General features: G+C 32.9%; 1 long non-coding RNA gene across 3 annotated transcripts in view; it reads left to right on the top strand.

The window, feature by feature from the left end:
- The window catches only part of LOC141370263 (uncharacterized), a 146,876-nt gene that overhangs the window by 124,407 nt on the left and 11,722 nt on the right, over positions 1–10,747 (top strand). For all 3 annotated transcript variants that reach the window (XR_012374184.1, XR_012374172.1, XR_012374174.1), the window contains exon 2: positions 9,543–9,605. This is a non-coding gene — a long non-coding RNA (uncharacterized lncRNA). The remainder of the gene's footprint in view (positions 1–9,542; positions 9,606–10,747) is intronic.

Below are 10,747 nucleotides of genomic sequence, written 5' to 3'. Positions count from 1 at the left end.
TTTTAAAAATGAGATTTAAAATGTGAAATACCCATTCCTGTACATGATTTCCTATTGGGCAATTACAGAGACCAGACAATAAGATATTTTTCTGATTGTGAACATTCCTTTGATTTTAAAAAATCTCAGTGTTTTAGCAATATTTATTTCATTTGGTTAACTAATTTAAGATGTTACTAATAACTTGTCATATTTTAAAATAAAAATGAATATAACATTTATTTTACATAACTTAAAGAGGAAAACATTTATTTAGTGACAGCTCCTTATCACATGTTCAAGTTTAATTTTCACAGCCATACTCAAGGAAGGGTATTATTATCCTCTGGTTCAAATGAGGCAATGAGGCTCACACAGCTTGTGTGTGGCAGGTCCAGGATTTATTCAAGCCCAGATGTCAAATCCTGAGTTTATTCTGCTGAACATCAGCATCTCACTCATTGTCCAAAATAACTGGGGGTTCAGTTAAATAAAAGAGGCACTCTACGATGAATCTTAGTGTCAGGTCTGGAGTTAGAGAACCTGGTTTGAGGCTTAGATTTTTCTCTCACAGCCCTCCAATCTGCCTGAAATTTTCCCAAGAAGAGAATGATTATTCTTCAAACAAGAGCATATCAATAGCTATATTTGTAAATTGTAAAATACCATGCAAGTAATGTTATTACTTTTATTATTATTTTAAGTAGAAATAACTTAAATATGAATTTTATCCACACAGACATTTGACATAATAAACTTTCCTTAAGATATTCAAAGTTATGGGGCGCCTGGGTGGCTCAGTCGTTAAGCGTCTGCCTTCGGCTCAGGTCATGATCCCAGGGTCTTGGGATCGAGCCCCGCATCGGGCTCCCTGCTCCGCGGGAAGCCTGCTTCGCTTCTCCCTCTCCCACTCCTCCTGCTTGTGTTCCCTCTCTCACTGTGTCTCTCTCTGTCAAATAAATAAATAAAATCTTAAAAAAAAAATTTAATTGTTAAATTCCGTAGCTTTATTATCATTAGTCTGCTTAATTTCTCTGTGGCATTTAACTTTTATTTACTTGTTTATTTATTATTATGTTTTGGGGGGGTGGTAAGGGGCAGAGGGAGGAGATGGGGGGATGGGTGATGGACATTAAGGAGGGCACATGATGTAGTGAGCACTGGGTATTATATAAGACTGATGAATCACTGACATCTACCTCTGAAACTAATAATACACTCTATGTTAATTAGTTGTCTTTAAATTAAAAAAAAGATTCTTTTAGGTAGTCTCTGAGTATTATTTATTTCAACTCTATGTAGATTTGAAACCTCCCCTCCTTTCCATTCTTACATTCATTGCCTTGGTTGGGATCCTCATTGATTCTTGTCAGATTTCCCACAGTCACCTTCTAAATGGCCCTGTACCACCCAAATCTTCAGGCCACAAACAGCATCATTAATTTAGTATGTCTTCTTAAAATATTAATCTTAATTTAAATGTAATATGCCCCCAAATACATCACATATCTAAAAGTCCCTCTCATAAACTAGAGTCATATTTAAAAAGTGGAACACTATGTAGACAGATTTGAGTTAGCACCTCACGCACTATTAACTAGTTGTGTGTGAACTTAAGACATATTTCTTTGAAGCACTGAATCTCCATCTTTAAATGGAATCATAAAAAATGTGAGAATTAGAGAAAATATATGAAAAACATGATCACAGGGGCTGTTCAATAAATGGTAATTAAGATCTGTCTAACACATCCCTTCCCATCTAACCCAGGAACCTAAGCATCAATAAAACTGAGATTTTCAGCATTTTTCAAATATGTCTAGTCCTTTATCTATTTGTTCATGTAGTTCCTCTACCTGGACTATCCTTTTCTACCTTGGTTCCTAAATAAATTTCTCCTCATCTATAGAGATTATGTATCGTGTGTGTGTGTGTGTGTGTGTGTGTGTGTGTGTGTGTGTGTGTGTGACAGAGAGAGAATCATCCTGTGACATTTAGGTAGCATGTGTTTTGCTCTTATTATATAGTTCTTTGTCACTTGAATAAGTCACTCAGGTAAGGAGGCACTCTGCCTCAACTCTCCAGCACCTGGATTATTTATATATTCTGTAAATATTTGCTAATTGAATGAAATGTAGTCTTTCTAAAAATGCTTACATAATAGAATTTTGTCCAAATTTAATCGTAACTCATTTTTTCTCATAGTCTATTTAAAGATCTAGTTTTTTTATCTCTATTTGCTGCTTTTTCAATAATTTTCCCCCAAACCTTTTACCACATTAGAAAGTTACTCAAAAATATTACCACAAGTATAAAAGAGGGCTATTATTTATTTTTAAATAGCAAAATGGCAGGAAAAAAGTAGAAAATAGTTACATCAAATGTTCAAAAGCAATTATTTATCATACAGGGATACAGTTTTATGGTAGAAAGAATACAGGCTTTGAAGATGATCTGCTTAGGACTTTTCTTGTAATAGATTTGTGATTCTCAGTAAACTTATGAAACTTCTTTATTTCAGTTACTTGAATGGGATTAAATATCTATGTCTGAGATAAGCATGAAGATTAAATGCAAAGTAAATATGTAAAATTACTAAACAGTAGTTGGAATAGAGTAGGTATTCAATAATTGTCAAATCTTATCCATATCTTTGCCACTTCTGCTTAAATGGAAACATTTCCTTCAGATTTATAAAAGTCAGATTTATATAAAATTTCAAATAAATAGGCAAAGAATAAGAACAGTTTGCAGAAAATGCATTAATTAATAAATATAAATATATAATATTCATTTACTGTAAAAACTAAAAATATAAATTCAAGTAACCTTGAGAGTGTATTTTATATTTATTAAAGTAGCAATTTTTAAACATATAACAACTAATTCTAGAATAGTTTTAGTAAACCTGGTGTACTAATTTATTACCATTAATACTACAAATGTATATAACCCTTTCATAAAGTTCATTATACTTACACATAATAAGACCTATAACAATGGCATTTAGCTAGATATATTTCTACTACTTTATTCTCATTAAATAATTTAAAAGAAATTATAGGCTATAAACACTAAGCTATTTATTGTGGCATTACCAAATTTGGAAAAACTTGATAGAAGCAGCCAGAATTTTAGAATGATTAAATGCATAATACTGCCATGACTTAATATATAGGAACACTACTTGAGCATTAAAAGCAAAACACAAATATTATATAGTCCAGGGCTGTTTAAATAAAATATTATGTGAATTACAAATGTACTTTTAATTTTTCTAGTAGCCACCTTATAAAAGTAAAAAGAAAGGTAAAATTAATTTTAGTAATATATTTTACTTAACCAAAATATTCAGAATATTATTTCAACCTGTAATTAATATAAAAATTATATATATATATAAAATATCAATGAGTTTTCCCATTCTTTGTTTGCTGCTGAGTCTTTGAAATCTGTTGCAAACTTTACATTAAAACGTATTTCAATTTGGACTAAACACTTTTCCAATCTCAATAGCCACCATGTGGCAGGCTGCTACCGTTTTGGACAGAGCAGATTGTGGGCAGATATTCAAGGCAAATAGAAATATTCTTAATAGCATATACACTATTATTTCAACTCCTAAGATGAAGCTCATTTATGTTTTTGTATGCAAACGTGTAAAAAGAGTTAAGAGAGTGAGATTAGGGTTCTCTTTACATAAATTTAAATATTCTCATACTTTTATTGTTTTTCTTTTAATAAAAAAGTCTTAAGCCTTCAGAGCAGTGCTTAATTTGCAAACTATAGATACTCTGACTATATACCTTCATAGAAAATGATGGTGAGCTTCAATTTGTAATACGTTCACATTTTAACCCTGTTTCTGTGGAATTAAAAGTCTTTCCAATTCAGAGCTGTTTGGTATGCAAAATAGTCTGAACATTTTCATAGAGAATAACAAATAGATGACCTTTCTGGATTAAGTCAGTTGGGCAGCCTACTATTTTTCACAGTTCCAACAGTCTATATTTGGTTGATCCTATGAGTTAATAAAATAAGAAAATGTATTTAGAACCTTATTAATAGGAAAATATATCTAGCATTGTGCCTTGCACATATTGAACACCAAATGCATACATATTGAATTTAATGTATTTGATGTTTCTGTCAATTGAATTATAGATGGATTTGTTGAAACCTTTCCCTTGGTAAGATTTCCTTTTTCTTCATCTATTCCATTGTGATGCCTCAGAAGGAAAGAAAGCCAGAAATATGGACAAGAAAAGTCTTAGAACTTTTGATAGATCTGGAACTGAACAGAGTTCTTTCATGTAACCATTTTCTACCCAAACATTTCTAAATGAGTGAAATATGTCAAGATTTTTGCCTTCCATTTTTTTACAATCTTATTAAGTTATAATTGACATGTGGGAAGATGCTCATATTTAATGTATATAACTTGATGTGTTTAGGCATAAATGTACATCCCTGAAACTATCACCAACATCAAGGCCATGGACATATCCACCCTCCCAAACTTTCCTCCTATCTCTTTTATTACTTTTATTATTTGTGCATGCATGTGTATGTATGTGTGTGGTAAGAATACAACCTAACTTCTACCCTCTCTTCAATAAAAAATACAGTTTTGTCAGTTTTAGGCATTATACTATATAGTAGATCTCCAAAATTTATTCATCTTGACTAACTGAAAACACTGTGCCCTCTGACAGTCATCTCATTTTCTCCTCCCATGGCCCCTAGTAATCGCTTTCTACTCTCAGTTTGAGTTTGACTACTTTAGACTTCATATATAAGTGATATCAGATAGTACTTGTCTTTTTCTTTGTGGCTTATTTCACTTATTATGATGTCCTCCAGGTCCATCTCCATTGTTGCAAATGGCAGATTTCCTTTTATAAGATTGGATGATATTCCATATAAATATATATCCATATAGATATATATCCATATAAATATATAAATTTAAATCCATATAAATATATATATCAATTAAAAGATGCATTAAATATTACATTTTCTTTTTCATTTCATCCATAGACAGTTAAGTTGTTTCCATATTGTGGCTTAAGTTGTTTCCTTATCTTGGCTCTTGTCACTAATGCTGCAATGAATATGGTAGTGCTCTTCAAAATCAGTCCTTTTTGGTGACATGTTTATTCAGATTCTTTACCCATTTTTCAACTGATTATTTGGGTTTTTTTTTCCAGAGATGTATGATTTTCTTATATATTTTAGATATTAACCTATTATAAGATAATATGGTTTGCAAATATGTTTTCCTGTTATGTAGGTTGCCTTTTATTTTGTTGATAGTTTCCTTTGCTGTGCAGAAATTTTTTTAGTTTCATGTAATCACACTTTATTTTTGCTTTTGTTGACGTGATTTAGTGTTATATCCAAAAAAAAAATATTGCCAAGACCAATGTCCAGGAGCTGTTTCTCTGATTTCTTCTAAAAGTTTTACTGTTTCAGGTCTTACATTTAAGTCTTTAATCCATTGGAGTTGTTTTTTGTGTACGGTAGATATAGGTCCACTTTCATTCTTTTGCATGTTGTTGTCGTTTCCCAATACCATTTATTGAGGAGACTATACTTTCCCATTTTGTATTCATGGAGCTCTTGTGAAAAATCAATTGGCTATCTATTTGTGGTTTTTTTCTGAAGTGTCTATTTTGTTCCATAGGTCTATATGTCTGTTTTTATGCCAGTGCAATATTGTTTGGATTACTATAGCTTTGTAATATAATTTGAAATCAAGAAATGTGATGTGTTTAAACTGTGTTCTTTCTCAAGATTGCTTTGGCTATTCAGGGTCTTTTGTGGTTCTATATGAATTTTAAGATTGTTTTTCTATTTCTGTGAAAAATGCCATTAGAATTTTGATAGGGATTGAAAAATCTGTAGATCACTTTCAGTAGTATGGACATCGTAGCAATATTAATTTTTTCAGTATGAATATGAGATGCCTTTCCATTTATTTGTGTCTTCTTCAAATTCTTTCGTAAATGGTTTATAGTTTTCAATGTACAGATATCTCACTTATTCAGTTAAGTTTATTATTAAATATTTCATTCTTTTTGATGCTATTATAAATGGGGTTGGTTTCTTAATTTGTTTTTTGAACATTTGTTGTCAGTGCAAAGAAATGTGACTGATTATTGTATGTTGATTTTGTATCCTACAAATTTATGGAACTTATCAGTTCTAACAGTTTTCTAGAGGAGTCTTTAAGGTTTTCTATATATATAAAACCATGTCATCTGCAAACTGATAATTTTGCATCTCAATTTCCAATTTGGATAAGTTTTATTTCTTTTTCTTGTCTAATTGCTTTGCTTAGGACTTTGAGTACTATGCTGAATAGGAGTGGCAAGAGTGGGTATCCTTATTTTGTTCATGATCTTAGAGGAAAAGCATCTGCTTTTCCCTGTTGAATATGATGTTAGCTGTGGACTTTTAGTATATGGCTTTCACTATGTTGAGTTATATCCTTTCTATACCAAACTTTCTGAGAGTTTTTATCAAGAACAAATGTTGAGTTTTGTCATATGTTCTGCATCTTTTGAGATGACCATATGATTTTTATCCTTCATTTTGTTAATGCAGTGTGCCACATTTATTGATTTACACATGAATCATCCTTGCATCTCAGGGATAAATCCCACTAGATCAATGTTTATAATCTTGTTAATGTGCTGATGATTTCAACTTGCCAGCATTTTGTTGAGGATTTTTGGATATCTACCGGTAATATTATCTTGTAATTTATTTTTTCTTTTATCTTCTTTTCTTTCTTTCTCTTGACTGGCTTTGTTATTATTTTTTTTTTAGTTTTTTTTTTATTTATTTATTCATTAGAGACACAGAGAGAGAGAGAGAGAGAGAGAGAGAGAGAGGCGCAGAGGGAGAAGCAGGCTCCCAAGGAGCAGGGAGCCCGATGCAGGACTCGATCCCAGTACCCTGGGATCATGACCTGAGCCGAAGGCAGACGCTTAACCATCTGAGCCACCCAGGCGCCCTCTTTTCTCTTCTTTTCTTTCTTTCCCTTGACTGGCTTTGGTATCAAGATAATATTGGTCTTATAAAATGAATTTGGAAGTGCTCTCTCCTTCCCCCACTGTTGCAAACTACCCCAGATAATGGCGACATTCTGTTTTCTTCCATGTGCTGGATGAGAAAAGACAGGATTGGTGTCTGCATGTGTGATAAGAACACAGTATAGCTTCTACCCTCTTTTAAGTATTAACTACAATATTATTGGTGGTAGGCACTATGCTATATAGTAGAATTGTGCCTCTGCTCTGTGCCCCACAAGACTGGGGAAGCCAGGGACTCACTTAGCATTCACTTTCCCCTGTGGGAGAAATCACTGGTCAGGCGGGTCTCTCTTGCCCCTGAGCTGTGAAACAGATAAAATGAAACATTTTGGGGAGGGGGGGTGGGGGGATGGGTTAGCCTGGTGATGGGTATTAAAGAGGGCACATTCTGCGTGGAGCACTGGGTGTTATGCACAAACAGTGAATCATGGAACACTACATCAAAAACTAATGATGTAATGTATGGTGATTAACATAACAATAAAAAATTTTAAAAAATGAAACATTTTTTTCTTATCTTCTACCTGTATCTATTCTTCTACCTGTATCTATTCTTGCTCTAGTGAAGTGCTTGGATCTCTCAACTGGACTCCTGGACTCCCATAAATTTATTTTTATTTGTGGGTAGCTATTCAAATCAGTGTTTCTTTTGGGAGTTGAGGGTTAAAACCTCCTATTCCACTATCTTGCTGACACCACTCTGAGCCTTTCTATGCCTTTCATGTTATATTAATGATTATTTATCTTTAAAAATATTTATTTAAACTGCAATATGATTCTTATTCTCTTGGAATTACATTTCCACATAATTTTAATTTTTTTTCCAAACCAGTTTCAAGCCGCTTGAGGACAGGACCATTGTTTATTATTTCTCACAATGCCAAATAACCTTAGATGGTGCTATGCCTAATAAAATCTTCAAAATGTGTTAATCTGGTTCGATTTATAAACACTAAAGTAAATGTAGATAGGATTAAAAAACATAAGCACAAGGATTAAATTTATGTTTCCTTTCTAGATGATAATGGTATAATGCATTTCTTTAAAGAGGAAAAAAGTGATTAAGAGTGAAATGGTGGAGATGATTCAGTGGTGTGTTCTTTGAAAATGTTGATAAAATTAAACAAAAGTGTTTGTTTTGTTTTATTTTTTTTTAGTTTTTCTTTATAACTCTCTGCACAGAAAAATCTTTTTATCTCAGCACCTGATTATCAAATGAGCTATGCTTTCAGACCAGGTGTGATCAGTTATTGATGATACTGGATCCCCCTTCCATCAGGCTGCTACAATGATTCAGATCCTTTCAGTCTCCATTTTATTACTTTTTCCTCTACTACCCTACTTTTCACCACCACTATGTTAAGGCATTGTTCAAAAGAATGATCATAACTGAAGTTATCTAATCTAAAGCAGATTTAGGCTGTAAATAAGAGTCTGCTACAATTTGTAAACACTCCTTTGTTCCAGAAATCCATTCTTCATTTGCAACTCCCCAGAGCTATGGCTGTACAGTCTATCATCATCTATAGTGTGCAAAGCCAGAATGTGATTACACATATTTTATAAATTGGGAACTGCTGAAAACACAACCCACTAGTTATTTCCAAGTAAAAGCATATTAGTATGATACACATATAGCACCATAATGAGTACTGTTATGTGTCTAGTAATTAATTTCTTAATGACTCACTAAATATTTATGATCTTTTTTTATTATAACAAAATCTTCAGTTTCCCCAAGAGCTATCCTAATTTAGGCAGATATTTAAATAGAATCACTTAATTATGCTTGTTTTTCAGTTGTCGTGGGAACAATGTAATAATACTAGTAGAATGTTTTCTTCAGAAATGAAAAAGAAAACATTTTGAAGATGTGTAAGCTGTTTAAAGATCAAATTTGGAGGATAATGTGATCGATTGTGAGTAATATATCAGTGCACTAGGTGATAGACAAAAATACATAGATATATAGATGGATATTTTTATGCTGGTAAATTTCATTATTGTGGATTTACTGGGTTTCTATTAAATTATTTTAACTGCTGAAACAAATTTTCAGATTGGAATGTATTGATTATTATATACTTTACAATAGTAGCAGCATTTTAAAAGAAGTCCCTAAATACCTGAGGCAATGAAGCATTTATTCTAATAGATCTCTTAGCATAAAGTTTTGCTTAGTGCACAATCTGGATAACTTTGCTGAATTTCCTTGCCTGGATCAGTATAATGATTTTTCAGTTTTGTTCTCAGAATATCAAGTGTTATGCTTTAATATAAATGGTAATTCTTTATAGAAAATGATAAAGGAGTAGAAAATATGCCAGCTGTACTTCTTCTGAATCCTATGACTTCAGATCTTTGCCTTCACAGAGTTATCCCCTTTGACGGAGAACATGATTGTAAAATCTGATTTTGGCCTGATCTTTTAATTTTGTTCTTTGGTTTCTCCCGGAACAGTGATCTGTAAATTCTCAGAGGATACCAAAGTTTCCTGAATATTCCCACTTCTCAAGACATAAGGTAACTAAAAGACATAATTTATAAACTAAAAAATGTCAAAATATATGTATCTCCCAGGGTTTGGTCCTAAGTCATCCCTTCTTTCCTGTCAACTTTATCCTTCTAGGTGATCTATCCAGTCCCATAACTTCTATAGTCATCTATAGCAAACACTTCCCAGTCTTTATCTCTCTTCCTGTCTTCAAATCTATATATATGAGTGTTTATTTGATTCCTCCACTTGGGTCTCAGAACATAATTTCCTCTCATCTTCCTGTTGTTCTCCCATCCTCCTCCTCCAGTCTTTTTCATATTAATAAATAGCATCACACCCACTCTGTTGATTAAACTAACCTAGGAATTATCATTAATTGTCTCTCTCTCAGCTCCCATACCATACTCATCAGAAAATCCTGTTGTTTCTTTCCAAAATACATCTCATTTGCATTGCTACTACCCTATTCCAAGAAATCTTTGCTCATCTGGGCTAATGCAATAGTCTCTTTAATAGTTTGATGGTTCTACTTTTGCTCCCTAATTAGCCATTCTCCACACAACAGACAGTGTGATCTTTTAAAATTCATGGCACCCTTCTGCTCAAAATCCTCCAATGGATTCTCATCTCACTTAGAATAAAATCCAAGCTCCATACAAGTCTCTACATGAAATGGTCACTGCCTCTCTCTCTCTCTCCAGTCTTATTGCTATCTCTCGTTCCTTCTCATTGACTTTGCTCTAACCACACTAGGATACTCTTAAGTTCCAGGAAAACACCAACTTATTTCCACTGGAAGCTTTGCATCTGCTTTTCCCTTTGCTTGGAGCTCTCTGCCCTCTGACTTTCATGCTGGGCTTGCTGTTTTCATTCAGGTCTCAACCCAAATGTCATCTTCTCAGAGAGACCTTCTGAAAATCAATCTAAAGAACTACCTCAGTTCCTCTGTTTCATCCACTATTTTATTTTGTGCATAGCAGTCATCATCACCTGAATTTATCTTACTTATATATTAAATTTTTCTCCTCTGTTTGGAACTGTGACCCTTCTATACTTTTGTCACTCTATCTCTTACCCCTAGAAGAATAATTGGAACATACTAGGTATGTATCCTGGGGGGGTAGGGATACATGAGAGAGAAAAAGACAAAAAAAAAACAAAGATAGTT

Source organism: Callorhinus ursinus, unplaced genomic scaffold (genome assembly GCF_003265705.2).
Source record: "Callorhinus ursinus isolate GAN/ISIS: 27379988/994484 unplaced genomic scaffold, GSC_fseal_2.0 scaffold1, whole genome shotgun sequence".
In the NCBI taxonomy this organism is placed as follows: Eukaryota; Metazoa; Chordata; class Mammalia; order Carnivora; family Otariidae; genus Callorhinus; species Callorhinus ursinus.
Note: the sequence above shows the minus strand (reverse complement) of the source record. Positions and strands in the feature narration are given on the sequence as shown.